Genomic DNA, 17641 nt, shown 5'->3' with positions numbered 1-17641 from the left:
ATAGATTAACTAAGCGTTTAAAAATCTGTCATAAAACTTTATTTGAATAGGCGTCAAGCAGGATACACAAATACAACTTTGATTGAGAGCATATCTGTGCCTTATCATAATTGTAATTGTATCGACTGTAATTTAGTTGTTATTTTAAATGTTTGTATACTAACATAGACTAAGGCATTGTTACTAACAACTTTTTATGGGCCACAGGCCTGAAATAAAGAATTATTTATTTATTTATAACTTACCGGAGTTGAAACTAAAGTGGACTACTGGTAAGTTTGTTATATGTAAGTAAGTAATCATTTATTGTCAGATTGTAAAAATAAAAATTGTATAAAAATGTGTCGTCTGTATGGTATTAATTAAGTTAGGTACTTAAACATTTAAAATCGTCGACGGAACGAAAGTTAAATAGCGTTCGTGCAATCGGCCTCCGAGATAAGCGGCTTTAGACTTCAGCCCACCAATTAAACCAGCAATGACGTGATAGGCTTAATACACATTAATAATATTTTAATTGCCTTAGAAATATAGCGGTTCTAATCTCCACGGACCCTTTTATAAAACACTCTTATCGCTCTGATTCTGTTTAAATCGCTTCCATTACTTTGAGTAGATTTCGATGTAATGTCACATACGAGGGCGATAATATCGCAATTTATTCCGTTACTCCAATTTAATGGATCGAAGTTAATTACTAGCCTTGATTTTGTAACTTGGACACCAAGACCTTGATTAAAAAAAAATACACTTATAGACGTTGAAAACAAAAGAAAATCTAATTACAAATGTAGGTAGGTACGGCCAAGGCCCTTTGTCCTGTATTTTACAAAAAATGAAAAGATTAATACCCAAACTTAAATAACATGCTAGGTACGCCATTACATTATTTACATAATAATATGCATAGAAGTGCGTATTCACTATAAACAATGTTTCTGAAACTGTTTCAGCTCGCTTAGTTTGGACAGTCTAAGAGGCAATGAACTGTTTCTGTGTTTCGGAAACACGATGATTTCTGTTTCTGAAACCGTGTTTCTAAACAAAATGTTCATAGTGGATACGCACCTTAAAGGTGGCCACTGACAAGCCTTCCAACAGTCCAAATAGCGTGGCTGCAATCCAAAATCGGTCCGTGAATGTCAAAAACGTACAATGTTTAATATTAGGATCCATTTGGAAAGCTCGTCAGAGGCCTGCTTAACTGCAACATAAATCAATAAGAAATCCCGTATCACACATAAACATTCGTACATGAGTCTAGACAGGTTTTAAATTAAATAAAATACATAAAAAGTTATTTATTATTTCCTATAATTTGTCAAAATGTTTTTACATATTACGAGTTTGTTTGAAATATTTAAAGCTGACTTTCGGAGAGACAAGATAATGCTTTTAATTCAAATGCTTCTTCTTGTTTTGAGATTATCTAATCACACGGACGGATGTTTATAAAAACATTCAATATGTAAAATCTACATTTTTCCATTAACAAATGTAGCGCTGATACTAACATTACTTAGTGGCTTAAGCGTGAAGAGGTAACAGACAGACAGACACATTACTTAATTCTTATTTCATTTGGTGACGGGTTTACCTCTGCGTGATGTATTTGTTCTGAAATAATGAGGTGGTTATACATCATCTACTCATAATATGTATCGCGGGCAAAACCTAGCTTAGTAATAAGTGTATATAAAGTAAATAAAAAGAAAGCCAATAAATAAAGGGTGTTGTGATTTAGTTAAAAGAGCTTAAAGTACGCTTTCCGTCCAAAATAAACCCATGCGATCCCTTTTAATACGATAATATGCCTCTATCTTTCGTCTGCAGTCACACACGACCCTCGTGTGCTAATTGAATTTAAGGAATAAAATCCAATCGCCCCGATTCTTTATTATTCAAGATCCAATTTGGATAAGGTCTGATCGGTCCGCGGGGCGCGGGGCGCGGGCCAAGAGGGGCAGTCGAGAATGAAATTGGATTTGTCACTCAAAACATAAGGCTGCCTTAACTTTCATAAGAGAGAAGCAATAAGTACTTAAATGCATTTTTACTATTTTTAGAGAGAATAAATTTGTGAATTAACACCTGTTCAACAAAAACATCTTGTTTTAACATAGGTATAACTAATATTAAATTTGCCCATCAAATTATATTTTTATTAAAACCTAACAAAGTATTATAATATGAATTGGAGTGTTTATAGAAATGGCAAATCATGTGAACAAATATTACAGACTTCTTTAATATTTTCGTAAACGTATTCCAAATAAAACGCCCCTTTTCACCACCGAAAGGGATGATTACCGGGATTAAAACTATTGTATGTCCATATCAAATTCCATATAAATCGGTTCAGCTGTTTAAGGTTGAAGAGGTACCACATAGATAGACAGAGTTACTTTCACATATATTATACCTACACAATAAGAAAAACTGGTTATTTTAGCTATATTTAGGGTTGTTAGTTTTAATTTAGTATTATTCACAGATGTATTTAGTTCATAAGTTATTTATTTGTCTTTTTACCGTGTTTTTCAATAAAATAAGTATGTTTTATTACACGACTGCCCAAAAAAAAGAGTGTATTGTTTTCAGCGTTCATGTTTGTATGTATATATTTTTATACCTACTATTCAGTACTGATTAAAGGCTTAGGATTAGAACTTATGTCCTAATTTCAAATGAGCATTGATATGGATAGCTATTGAACAGTAGCCATACATAAGGTTTTAAGCAAATTATTAGAGAGCAACGCAATATGCCTTCACTTTACGATACATTTAATATAGTCACACCAAACAAAGTCTGCAGCGGATTTGATAGCCCACGCAGTGTAAGTATTATGTATACGTCATAATTTCATAGAAGTTTGACGTTTAAAATGACACTTGCACTGCGTGGGCTATCAAAATCGCTGCAGACTTTTTACGGTCTGACTATATAAGATTCTGTTTACAGATTTGCTGTCTGAAGGTGTTTTTATCTAGGGTCTCTGAGGTGCAAAGCGCGCGCGCTATCGCGAGTCGTGAAGAATTCAATGGCCAACCCGAGAATGCATTGATGTCATAGCTTAGTAAAGCTTATTTGGCAAAGATTGTATTTATCGTACTAGCTTTTACCGCTGACTGATGTAGTGACTTTACTTTTCTTTCCACAGGCAAATAAAAACCCTAAACATAATTATTTTGCGTAATTTTATTACAGAGTTCCCAAGTCCACCTCCTGTTTCCATCATCATATCAGCTCCATGTCATCATAATATTGCATTCTCATCCGATTCACATATGTATGCAAAAAAAGTCTCAATCGGAAATCGGGACGTGGATCAAATTTAGCTTCCAAGATTTGACCCACACTAACTATAGGTACATACATAACTATCTTCTAACAGGGCATGTTAAATAAAAGCATGTAAAAAAATACCTACTTACATACCTCAGTCAGGCTGTAGATATAGGCAGGTAGATATATAATTTGTCCACCGTTTCTTCTCAGTCAGAACCACATCCTCAATCTTTTACCAATATACCACTATTCTAGCCAATCTGTGTATCTGTATATTCACAAACATTATTACCATAAGAACCGGTTTTTAATGCAGAACCCTTGCATCCCCTTTTGAAATGGCAAAGTCAAGGAGTGATCCCGGCGACAGTCCAACAGCAATGTTGGCTGCGCCAGAGCTGATCTAACGATAGCTTTAATGGCATTGCTATCGCCACCGACCAGAAGCACTCCCCACAATATTGTTATCCTTCATCACCCTTCTAAGAATCTAAGTAACGCTGGCGACACATTAACCGGCCGTCCACAAACATTCGTGAAACAGCATGAAAGATCAACGCGAATATTCGCGGCATCCGATAGTGTAGACACAATGTTATAATAACTTTCGCTCGCTTGTCCCCCTGCAGTTTATCTGTTGAAGTCGTAAGTGCGATATAACGTAAAATGTGCTTACGTCAGTTTAAATTTGAGGTGTTTCCTTCGCACACGACCCCGCCACACGTCATACCGACATTTAAATTGAATGTAAATATCATTGCGGGTTTAGGGTGCGTTATCTTAACTGATGCCGGTGGCGGAGGTACTAATGGGACGTGACAGATATGGGGGGTAGTTTAATCAACGATATTACCGGCTGTTGCACAATAGAGGCAAGTGTCATACAAAACCAAAGGTAAGTTGAAGCTAATTTACTTGAGATCATGTAAAATAATAAGGTAGGTACTTTAATTGTTTCAAATTATTCAAGCACCTGTGTATTGCATTGTACGGACACACCGCTACAGCAAAACAGATTAAAATTGTTACTAGTTGACTTAGTACTTACTGACTTGTGTGAAATTATTAGAGATGCACCGGTGTTACCGTCCGGTATTCGGCCTATCCGGCTAATATTTTAATATCCGCCCGGATACCGGATAATAGGTAGTCACTTTGCTTGATTTCGGAGTAAACAAATCGGACTCTAGAAATTATCAAACGTGCTCACCTTTTACTATTTATACAGCAAGGTTGATAATCTGAAATAAAAGAAATTAAGTATGTATTAGTATTTACCCTTGGCAAATGTAACTAAATACAAGAAATTAGTTCGTCGTCGATCATCGATATAACTTCATAATATATGTATATCTTTAAAATAGTTTAAAGAAATAGGTAGCAGAATCAGTCGCAAGTTGTACAACCATCTATGATTTAGGTGTAGGTAAACACTAAACATGTTAAATCAGTTTTACATATGTTAAGGATGTACTTATTCTTTAATAATTGTTATTCTCGCTCATTTAGTTTTAAAGAAGTTACCATTTTATTCTTAATTAAAAAGTTTTCACTTTATTGTGACATGTATCAGAATCACATACCATACATACACACACAAACACATACATACATGGACATATCAGATTTAGAATGAACGTTTTCGACGTAGGTAAACGAAAAAATACTGGCGGCCGATTTTTGAATTTCGATCGCTCGATTTCGTGTATTTCGTTGAATAATATCTCCACTACTAGGCATTTAAATTCTACAAATATAATTGAAATCGAGTGGTCAATACCACTAGATACCAAATTTATATCGCTCGTATTTAAATAAATCAGCATTTCGCCGTTTTCCACCGATTTTCGAGTGACGAAATCGAGCGATCGGAATTCAAAAATCAGCCCCCTGTGTGCAAGCTTTTGTCTCAAACTACTTGTACTAAACTATATGTATTTTGGAACCGCGCGTTGCATGTACACACAGGTACAAAAGCGCATACACATTTTATGAATGGAATTCATTCATAAAGTGGGTACCTACCAGTGTTGGGCGTAATTAATTACTCGTGTAATTTAATTACTAATTTAATTACATGTAATTGAATTACAATGTAATTCAATTACATAAAATTTAATTACATGTAATTAAATTTTCTGTGTAATTTGCAATTGTAATTACTATAATTAGTAATTGAATTACTCAATTACTTTTCATTTACCTTTTAAATAATATGCAAATATGAACAAATTTACTTGGAGTAATTATAAAGAAAAACTTTTATGAATTCCATTATACGCTGGATAACGTTATAACATATTTTTTATCCCTGGAATCATACCTTTACAGGGTGCTATGTGACAAACCACGTTGAATATGGCGGTCGGCGCTTACGTCGCGTAGCATCGCATTAGTACTGGGGCGCCGCTAATAATGACGTAAGCGCCGACCTAAGGTGCCTTTCGGGTTGGACTGTAGCAAAGGGGGGGCTGGGACTTAGAATTTTTTTGACAAAGTGGTGTCATTATGACACTATTTTCAAATGATTGTAATGTGTAGATCACGTCAAAATAAGCATCTTTTACTGAAAAAACTTTTCTCTCAAATAAAAAATGGCTGAGTTAGACGCCTCCAAAGATTGATGTTTTTAAAGGGAGCTGGGACTTAGAAAATTTTCATCGCGAGTGGTGTCATTATGACATATATTTTAAATGATTGTAACGTATAGAACACGTCAAAATAATCTACTTTTACTTGAAAAACTTTTTTCTAAAAAAAAAGTCCCAGCTCCCTTTAAAAACATCAATCTTTGGAGGCGTCTAACTCAGCCATTTTTTATTTTAGAGAAAAGTTTTTTCAGTAAAAGATGCTTATTAGATTAGATTAGATTTATTTATTTCACAACATATGATTACAGTACAAATTACATTAATGTCAATTTATAAGAATCTATATTGTGATCGTCAGAAATAAATTTAAATAATAGCAAAATAGTCCAAATTAATTAATTTCATTAATAATACATAATATGAAAACTTTCACCTGAGAAGGATCGTCAAATAATAACAATAATAAACAAAGACAATGTCAAGAATAGGTATGCGAATATAAATTATACAGTTATGTCAAAAAATTCACTTATTGAATATAATGGGTTGTCCAGTAAAAAGTTTCTCAATCGACGCTTGAATGTTGTATCAGATGTTTCCGTCCTTATTTCTGCAGGTAATCGCTCATAATAAGTCGGACCGATAACACGCGGGTTCTTTGCTGCTAGTGCCATGCGACGTGGAACTGTTCGTAATCGACCTGTAGTTCTAATGTTTATACCAGATACCTCAACGCGTTTAAACAAAGATAAGTTATTTCTAACGTACATAATAATTTCGAATAAATATAATGAGTAGTGTGTCATTATTTTATGCGTTACAAAAAGGTCTCTGCATGAATGTCTACGCTTCACACCGGCTAGCGTTCGTATTGCCTGTTTTTGCATAATAAACACTCGATTTGCATCCGTAGAGTTTCCCCAAATGAGCACACCATATGTCATTAGTGAGTGGAAGTGAGCATAGTAGACCGATTTTAATGAAACGTACGAAATAAGGGGTTTCAACTTCCGTAACGCAAAGACCGCACTACTCAGTCTATTGCATAGCTGGTCAACATAGCACTTCCAGTTAAGATTCGAATCCAACACAAAGCCAAGGAACTTCGTTTCACAGCATATTGGCATAGGGCAGTCTACTACACATGGGGTCGTGGTAGTCGTCCGTCCTGAGAATAACATTACGTTAGACTTGCTGACGTTAAGAAGTAACCCATTTGCAGTAAACCACCGTTGTAACTGTCTACATGCCACGTTGATGTTCTCACCAAGTTGCTCGTACGTTTGCGCGCTGATTATGACCGTAGTGTCATCTGCAAATAGTACTGACAGCCCGGTGGTGATGGCAGATGGGAGATCATTGACGTAGGCTAGAAACAGGGTGTTTCCAAGGGCTGATCCTTGGGGAATGCCTAGTTTGACAAGGCCAATGTCAGACTGGAATCGCTTGCCATTTGAGGACAGTTTAACCTGTTGTCTTCGGTCCGACAGAAATGAAGCGATTAAGCGATGCCCCTCACCCGTCACGCCATAACACTTCAGCTTATCCAGGAGCATTGTGTGACTTATTACGTCAAATACTTTAGACAAGTCACACATAATACCGGCCATTTTGTGTCGTTTGTCTAAACCTGTTATAATTATATCGACAATTTTGTGAGCTGCAGCGGTAGTTGACATGTTTCGTCTGTAAGCGTATTGGTTTGGAGTAAGCAGGTCATAACATTCCAGGTATGTCATCAGGGCTGATGACAAAATGGACTCTACAATTTTCGAAATGGTCGGTACTATGGTGATCGGCCTGTAGTTATTAACGTCTGTTTTTTCTCCCTTCCCTTTGTATACTGGGCATACCCTTGTACTCTTTAACACGTCAGGGTAGACGCCAGTTTGAAACATCGTGTTGATCAACACAACCAATATGTCAGAGACGACCGGCCAGATACATATGATTATATTTAATGATACATCGTATGTATCTACGGTGTCGCGTGTCTTTAACATTGATTGTATTGTCTTGTGTAAGAGTTCGGGTGTGACAATAGGGAGATGAAATGTGGGTATGTCTGTGCCACTAAGGTGTTGATGTAGGTACTGTGCAGATAAGAACTCATCACTTTGAACTACAGACTTGGACGCTATTTGTAAAAAATGTGAATTGAAGGTATTGGGAACCTCACTGTCCGAGATTTTTTCGCTAGAAATTGGGTCATTTTGACGTGATTTACACATTACAATCATTTAAAAATAGTATCATAATGACACCACTTTATCAGAAAAAAATTCTAAGTCCCAGCCCTCCCTTTGCTACAGTCCAACCAAATCAACCAAAGTTAACATTGACAATGTTGCTTAGTCAAATTGAAAACCATTCAAAATGTTCATCTGATTTTGGAAATAAAGAGGATAAAAACTTGCATTCTATAAAAGTAATTGTAATTCAAAAAAGTAATTAAACTAAAAAATTTAATTACAAAATGTAATTAATAATTTAATTACTAATTACATTTTGCAATTGTAATTAGTAATTAAAATTTTAATTACTTTCCACATGTAATGGAAATTATTTGTTGGAATTACATTTTGTAATTGCAATTGTTAATTAGTAATTCAATTACTTTTTGCCCAACACTGGTACCTACACACTATTGCCGGTCGCTGCACAAGCGTTCTCTGTGTAGTTCACGAAGACAGAGTTCGCCCGACCTGCCCTAATGCGCCCCTTGCCTGCCCACACGAGCGTTCCATCGGGCCCCTCTTGCTTGAAATGCCACGAATATCGGAGAGCGGGGCAAAACGGGGTGGCGGGTAAGACGGGGTAGGGGCTTTATTTCGCGATACGACTGACCAACCAGAATCCCGTTAGTGCATGACGATGCGTCGCCACCATGGTGATCAGTTCGCACAGTGACCGGCTAGACAAAAGGTGTTGTTAATTATTTATTTGCAAAAAACGGTTTTTGCTATATTCCTTGTTATTTTAATATTTTATTTGGTTTGTGTTTGTTGCCTTAATATCGCCAGCACAAATACAGTGTCAATTTATTCCTATGGACCAGCAATCGCGCCAGCAGCCAAGGACTTGTTTGGTTTCAAAATACGGAAGCGGGCTACATTCGGTCAGTGGTCGCAGGCATAGCAGTTTTTTTTTCTCTCTCACTTCATTTTCTGTGACCGGTGATTTTTTATTGACCAAAAATTGGACGCACTGGACGTGGCCTGTTTTCACGTGAGTCAATGCCGCATCCATGATTAGCTCCGCTCCGTCGTCCGTCGTAATTGATACAGCGGTAAACGTGGCGCCGGTAAACCCGAATGCCAAAATATTTGCCGAATAAAGCTCAGTAGCGTAGGGAATTAGTTTCCTAGGTTCGTACCACGAAACTTGAACTATACGTAGTATAGGTCTGCCGTTTAACTGAGTTGATTAGTAAGAAGTTATTATGGTTAACTACGGATTTGTATTGTTTTAAGTACTTTTACAGGCCACACCCGGTATTTAATGTTTCAACTCCTTATACTAACGATGGTATACCGGCAGAATCGATAGATATTTATTTGAATACAGAATGACCACAGAACCCGCGGAAATTAAATAGCCTCTCATATCCGTTCGGTGAGAAGTGTGTCGAAGAGTGCCTCCGCTCCCGCAAACTCGGCTCGTTGTGTGATCGAGCCTTGTGGTGTGATGTTGTATTTTGTATTCTTAAAGCCCACTCAACACACGCGCGCGAATCGCGGCGCGAAGCCGAGAACGCGAGTGTGGGGTCGAATTCGCTTATCTGTGAAATCGACTCCACAGCCACACTCGCGTTCGCGGCTTCGCACCGCGATTCGCGCACTAGTGTATAGCGGGCTTAACAAAGTGTTCCGAAATCCACAAGCCAACCGGGATCACATTGACAATGGACATCCATTCGACCTAACCCTGTAGTTTTGCCCTCCCTGCTTTACGCCTGTAAACTGTCATGCAGTTTGACGAAGCTTTAAGGTGCAGTGAGTTCAGAAAACGGAGTTTTTTAAAAGCCGTAGCTCTTTTTTGGATCACAATACGGCTGCCATACATTCAATTAGCAAACTTGAGGGCTTTTTCTAGTGAGTGGAGCGATTAGAATCCTAAGTTTTTGACTTTTGCTCGATAGAAAACGATCACGAACATAGGTCTAAAACGGACTTTAAAGATTCGTAACAATTTGTGCACAAAAGATAGAAATATGAAAACTGCTTCTATGTACGCGCAATTGTATGCTTGAACGACTACCAGGATTATTTATTTTTTTAATTTCACATTCACTAAATAAGTTCGAAAATATGATATCAGCGGTTCCGTGCACGCAACTTCTTTGATCAGATGCCCGCTGGGCTCGGATCAAAGCACACGTATCGCGAATTTAATTAAAATGACAGTTGGTTTTCGCATTTATTTCGACATTAAGTCATATACATATACGAAAAAGTATACCAGTAGACAAATAGTATTTAAAAAAACAGGGTAAATAATTATCATCACATGGAGCTCGAGTCTCATCTTGGATTTGATTTGTTGGGGCATAATGGTTGAAAAACGCAGTAAACTATCTTAAAACAATACGATTCCAATATCATTTAAGTAATTTGCTCCTTGAAACCCGGCTTAGAATGAAAAAAGTTTGAAGACTCATACTTATTGATTGGAATTAATTTTCATTATGCTGGTATTAATATTGCATACCTATTTGACGTACTTTTGTACGTCAACGTCAATGAACTGTGATGACAATGTTGTGATCTTGTATTTATGTTAGAGAACTTTTGATCTTCAAATATTACCTATTAATACGGAACATTATGTAAATATTTCGTGTACTACTTGAAAATCGTGCAGTGGTACACCTATTTTGTTGCTGTGAGGTCCGTCTAAGATAGATGTATAATGCGGTTACGTGCTGTTCTGCAAACCTTCATGAAATCAAGAATAAATAAACGGCTATGGTCTAGCCTCAGCGAGTTTTTGCGGCTTGTGAGGCCGAGATATACATTATACATACTGGCCTACGAGGCTTACAGCCCAAAACCACTGCGGTGCCTGGTTTGTGATTGCCTATGTATCGAGTGTTATACTAATTTACTATAAAATAAAACAAAGTTTTTCGTTCAATGATATTCTGTGCATATTTAATTTTATACCTCGTCGATGACAAACAAGCATACGGCCCGTCTGATGATAAGCAATCTTCGTAGCCTTTGGATGCCTGCAACTCCATGCGCGTTGCCGAGTCTAACACTCCGCACCCCTCGTTGATAACTGGCAACCATACTCACCGGCAGGAAGGACACTATGAGTAGGGTCTAGTGCTAGTGTTATTTGGCTGCAGATTTCTGTAAGGTTGAGCTCTGCTCTAGATCTGGAATGACATCCGCTGTGCTGTGCCCTACCACACAAAGCGAGATGTCATTCTCAGTTCCCATTCCCATACCTCTCTTTGGACGTAGTTCAAGGACCATATATCTTAAATATGCCGATACCGATATGTCCATATATCTTAAATATTAACTATAGAGATTCAGAGTCTGAACATATAACCGTAAGTTTACCAAAAAAATGCCGTAATAGCTGTAGGTACAGTCAGATGCAGAGAGAAAGAATCCGCCAAAATGAAATTTCCACCCTGCCAGGACTTTATTTATTGATAAAGATAACGATATATTTATTTGCAAAAAATATAGTGATGAACATAGGTGGACAGTAATTTTGGATGCGTAGGGTAGAGCGGGGAGAAACGTAACACTATGTACTTTGACCTTAGTTTCTGGTTAACCATTATTATTTTGATGAGTTTAATGTAGTCATACTCGTATATAATGTCAGTGCATGTTCTGTACATTAACGTCTTGACTAACATTATAATTGTGTATTTTGTTTTAAAAAAATCGTCTTTTGTTACTAATGGCCCCGTTGGCGTGCAGAAAGTAACACGTTGTGGGTCAAAAGTAACAAGACACAGTGGGCTGTAATTTAATATAATATGACATATCAAATCAAAATAAAAACCGGTCAAGTGTGAGTCGAACTCGCGTCCCAAGGGTTCAGTACTGCACACATTTTTGAACGAGCGAGCAAAGCGAAGTTCTTAAGTACATTCAACTATTTATTCAATTCGTCCACACACGGCTGGCTATCTTAGGATAGTTAGTTACCCATTTTTTTTTTGTTCAAGTATTATGTTAAGCATAGTGCCTACATTTTTTTTCATTGTTAGGCGTATCTCTGTTAATTCAAGATAACAGGGCTATAACCGCGGCAATCGAAGTTCGCAAATTGCTGGCATTTCTCTCTGTCACTCTAATTACCTACGGTTTCATTGGTGTAAAAGAAAAATCCCCGCAATTTGCGAAATTCGATGGTCGCGATATACGGCAGTTCAGCCTTCTCACTTAGCTACTCGTACTCAAACCAATTATTTGTTCTGATTGAGCACTAACCTCCTAAAGCTCATGCTTCGACCTTGCGTGGAGGTGCACCTCCCATATAACCATTCCAGTCGCAGAATCATCAAAGTGGTAACTAAATGTCAGATGTGTCGTAACAGAGTCCACACAATGTGTCTAGAATTGTTTCGAAACAAAGTGTCGTCGCCGTGTGTACACTTTTCCGTAACAAGGTGTCGACACATTTGTGTGCACTTTGCGTGCGGTTTGCGACTAAATCTGACAGCAAATTTGTGACAGCAAATGTCAATATAAAATACCTCTTGAAAACCAAGGTTTGACAAACTACTATTAGTGTCTCGTGTGCTCGTAAGTAATTCTAGTAAGTCATCATGGGCGATGCAAATGATAATAATTGACCAAAACCATATAAACACCCAACACCCGTCAACCTTTTACAGAAAAGTTTTTAAAGAAATGCAATAAGCTACTTAGGTCAGCCAACGAATGCTCCAAAAAGTTGTAGAGGGAAATGCTCGGAACACAATTTTTGACTCTGTAACTTGGTTTGGGCAAGTTAGGAGGTGAACATATCAAAAGTCCCCGGCCGTAGCCCTTGAGCGGGAGGAAGAGAGGGGGCTTTGTTTGAAGGTCCCATTTTCCGGTTTTTCGATTATATCTCGGAAACTATGCATCTTAGCGACATGGCCATTTATACAAAATGAAAGTTAATTTCCACAAGTTTAAGTTTTGTTACAAGTTTATTCAGTCAATTTTTTCGATATGTTGAAATCGTCTTGTAATCCGTTTTAGAGATGGCGTATTAATGTCAATCAATCAATCAATCTTTGGGTAATATGGCTCCATCGATACTGTCGATGATTTCGCCAACGTCAAAGTGGATCCCACGTGGGATCGAATTAATATTATTTGTAATAAATAAACTTTAGCCAGTGTACGGTATAAAACTAACAAATTATGGCCTCTAGGGCTCTAGCCAGCCACGGTTAGAGGTAGAAATACCAAATGCTCGTAGAGCACGACGTTGTTCGGTATTAGGGTTATGATGGCGTATTAATGTCACTTATTTTTATTTAACAATTTTTCCATCTGACAGTTTCCATTTGACAGGAACAAAATGAACGAATGAACGAATGATATTGGCATAAAGTAGTCGCAAACTCGAAACAATGTGTGCACACGGCGACCACACTTTATGTCACTTTGTGTCATGTGTCGACCCTTCCCCATTTCTGGTAACTGTGTCGACACGGCGACGACTCTGCGACTGGAATTGTGACCGAAACAGACGGTGTCGACACAAGATGTGTCTACACCGCGTCGTAACGGCGACTGGAAATGGTTGTATGGGCTCTCTCGGATGCTTCAGGCCTTCGGCCCAACGCAGAGCTTGGCCATCGACCTTCGCACTAGCTGTCCGCACCACGTTTCAGTTTCACGTAAACAATTGCGGCTGTGTCCCTAAAACAGCCCAACCGCGTTTTTTTTCTTAAGTCCGACTCACGCTGGACTCTAGATTTCTAATAGGTTTTCCTGTCATCTAGAGGTAGAAGGTTGAGTATTTTTTTTCAAAATTTTAGACCCAATTTTATCGGAGATAAGAGGGAGGGGGGGACGGTCATTTTTTGCCTATTTTCTTAAATAGCTTTTAAACTGTTTCATATAAAATTATAAAAAAAATATATAGATCCTCAAAATAAGCCCTTTTATTATGTAACACGATATGGTTTGCAAAACTTGGTTTTCTAATTTACTCATATTCCCCTTAAAATAGCCGCCTATACTTAAAATTCATTTGTTTATATTACATGTCCGTCTTTGGGTAGCAGACTTCCATATGTATACCAAATTTCAACTTAATTGGTCCAGTAGTTTTGGAGCAAATTGGCTGTGACAAACGGATAGACAGACGCACGAGTGATCCTATAAGGGTTCCGTTTTTTTCTTTTTGAGTTACGGAACCCGACTCTCGAGCCGCGAACATTTAGAAACCAGAAATTTATTTGCTAAAAACATTGTCCTTACAAAGGTATACAAAAGAGCGGGGTCTCCTGTCACAGGTATAATTATACTTACTAGGAGACTCCATTAACTGTATTGTTAAAACGAAACCTTTATCTAAATATATAATTTTTCATTTTTTCATTTCATTTTCATTTTACAAATGGAATACGCAGTGATAAAAAGTGAAATAAACTGTGTGAATCGTGTTAAATGTAATGTTTTGTCATAAAGGCTGCTTTTTCTACAATCAATTGTTTTATTTCCTAATTATACGTATTTTTATACATGAAAGAAAAAAAAATTGGTATTATGAGATTTGATCAAGTCCAGCATAATTCACATAAATATAATGAAATTCATTGGTATACAATCAAATAAGCCATATTATGCTGAATTCAATGATACATAATTAATATCATTCATACATATTTTTAAAGAAATGGTCATATTTCTAACACACGCCAAATTCCCGATGACCACCCATGGAGGCCACGCCACTAGACGTATATTTTTCTAAATTGGCCGCGCCACTCAACCTCAAGCCACCGTTAAATCTGAGGCGCCGCCATTCAACGGCTTGTTATGACTGTCCGTCTCCCGGCTCCCCGCCACCATAGAGACTGGGAGCCAGACAATGCCACTCTAGGGGATATGCAAATATTCAGAAAATGTATGAATTTTAATACAACATAAACATCAAATAACTAAAAGTCAAAAAACGTACTTTAGATTCGAAAAATCACGTTGCGTCCTCTCACACAACCTAATAGCACGTGGCGACCGTTTCGACTGAATGCGCTGACTGAGTGAAGGGGGCACCACTGTCTATCACTTAATAGCAGCGGAGTGGTATTTTGTCTATTAGATAAACCTACAGAGCAATAGTTACTTTCCACCCGCAGTTACTTTTGTCCCCGCTCTCCCCTACATTTCACTTGAAGAAGCATGCAATTTTTTCTTAGTAGCTAGGTAGTATAACTAAATATATACAAACTGAAGCTAAGCTAAGGTAAGTTATATAATAATAACATCATCGGAATACACATATGATTTTAATGAAATTGTCATTGAATTGATTTGTGCCTTATCGAAAGCCCTATTGATTAGAGTAGTACCTAAATAACGTTTTTCATTTGACGACTTCTGTATTTATTCGGTTTATTTAGTTCGAGTATCTAATGAATTCGATTATTTAGTTAATTTACATTTAAGTACGTCACATGTGACATGAACAGACAAGGAGAACAAGATAATAGTACATTATTGTCGAGGCTCGGAAGTAGCTACTTGCAGGCTGAGGATTCGTTTTAAACGGACGACCTTGGGAGTCCGTTTAATTGAATCCGAAGCCAGCAAGTAGCCTTCCAGCCGAGTCATATATAGTGCTTTTCTCAAAAATGGTGCAAGAAATATAAATATCATAGAAATATTTTACAAAAGCAACGTTCTTACATATATATTTTGACAGAAAAAAGTCCTTGCCGCCTTTTTATTTTTTTTAATAAAAAAATAGAAGTGTATTTTTCTGCCGAAAATACGCCAACCTATTTGAGACATCTTTATAGTCGCGGTACTAATCATCTGTTTGGCTGTTTAATGGGCCTGTGCCTTCATTTGATATGGTCATTTCAACTTTTAAAAAGTTTGGAACTCGACAAATAATGGAATTTGTATGCAACATTGCAGTCCCAAAATCGAGACTGCAATGTTTTTAACTTTTTAATTTTTGACTGACCATAAACTACGCGCTTCGCGACCTATTTTTTAGACGGCAAAGTCGACTTTGCCGTCCATTTTTGAGAAAAATATATTGTTTTGTCTTCCTTCTTTCAATGGAACTTTTTTAGAGTTTCTCTTCCTCAAAGGAGGCTAGTGGTTAAGACGAAACTCAAAATACTGTCATTTGCATCTTAAAAAAAACAGGATGGGTCACTGACCTGTCCCGGTAAAGTGAGGTAGTGTGCGTGACGCGTGCTTGTGTGTGAAATGGGGTAATTTGACAGAATCTGAAAATTTTCCCCGGGCATACCTCACCTTAAAGAAAATATTGTATTTTAAAGGTTTTCAGAAAAATAATAATTTGGCCAAGCCCGAGATAGCTCGAGGCATTTAGTGTTCCGTACGGCTACCATCAGTTTGGCATTGACATAAACGATATCGTGAACGTAATTTACTTCCTATAGGTATATCTCTTTCGCACTAATATGTCAGTACGAGCGAGATGCATAGAAAGTAAATTAAGTTCACGCCCACGGTAGCGTTTATGTCAATGCCAAACTGATGGTAGCCGTACCGCTCGCATCGTTACATTTTACAGAGGTTGTTTGCCTGTTTTTAGGATACCGTATTCAACTACACACACAGAACAATAGTACAAAGTGTCTACGTGCGAAGGCCGAAGGCCGAGCTTTAGCAAAATGTCATCGCTTTAGCACAGAGCAATAGTACAAGTGTCTAAATGTGAAGGCCAAAGGCCGACCTCCGTGTAGCCCGAAGGCCCGAAGCGTCCAGGATGTCAGTGCTTTAACACAGAACAATAGTACAAGTGTCTAAATGCGAAATCCGAAGGCCGAGCTCCGCGTAGGGCCGAAGGCCCGAAGCGTCCAGGATGTTAGTACTTAAACACAGAACAATAGTATAAGTATCTAAATGCGAAGGCCGAAGGCCGAGCTCCGCGTAGGGCCGAAGGCCCGAAGCGTCCAGGCTGTCAGTTCTGTGTTTAACCACTGACATCTTGCAGGCTTCGGGCCTTCGGCCCTACGCGGAGCTCGGCCTCCGGCCGTCGCATTTAGACACTTGTATTAATTACCTGTGTTTAGAACTGACCTCCTGGAAGCTTCGAGCTTTCGGCCCAATGCGACTTCAGCCTTTGGATCTTGCGACTTAGACACTTGTACTTAAAAATACTTGGAAAAGTTACGGGAGGCGCGCGTCTGTAGGACGCTTCGGATCTTCGAATCGCTCCTTCGGCCTTTGCATTTAGTTAGATTCTTGTACTATTGCTTTGTGTTTGAATACCGAAGTCGAGCATCTCGCGAATGCTTGATGTCTTGATGTATTATAATAATTTAGAGTAAGGCCAAGCGCGCACCACGATTTTTTGTCCTGCGATAATTTTGTCGCAGAAATGCAACGTAGGTATGTGTTTATATGTTGTTTTTGTACCATATATATGAATAAAGTATTTGGTGCGCGCATATGCGAAAAAAAATCGCAGCGATTTTAAAATTGTGATTTGTCACATTTTTCCGCGATTGTTCGCGACGCGATTGTCGTAAAGTGAATATTGCAGCATGCGGTATGGCCCCGTGCGCACTATGATAATAA

General features: G+C 37.9%; 1 protein-coding gene across 1 annotated transcript in view; it reads right to left on the bottom strand.

The window, feature by feature from the left end:
• Positions 1 to 17641, bottom strand: part of LOC134666485 (LIM domain only protein 3-like) — an 88705-nt gene that overhangs the window by 52191 nt on the left and 18873 nt on the right. Inside the window, exon 2 of the mRNA XM_063523666.1 lies at positions 4502 to 4532. The gene's annotated coding sequence lies outside the window, so the exon portion shown is untranslated. The remainder of the gene's footprint in view (positions 1 to 4501; positions 4533 to 17641) is intronic.

This window comes from Cydia fagiglandana, chromosome 8 (assembly GCF_963556715.1).
Source record: "Cydia fagiglandana chromosome 8, ilCydFagi1.1, whole genome shotgun sequence".
Lineage (NCBI taxonomy): Eukaryota > Metazoa > Arthropoda > Insecta > Lepidoptera > Tortricidae > Cydia > Cydia fagiglandana.
This window is presented reverse-complemented; position numbering and strand designations above follow the sequence as displayed.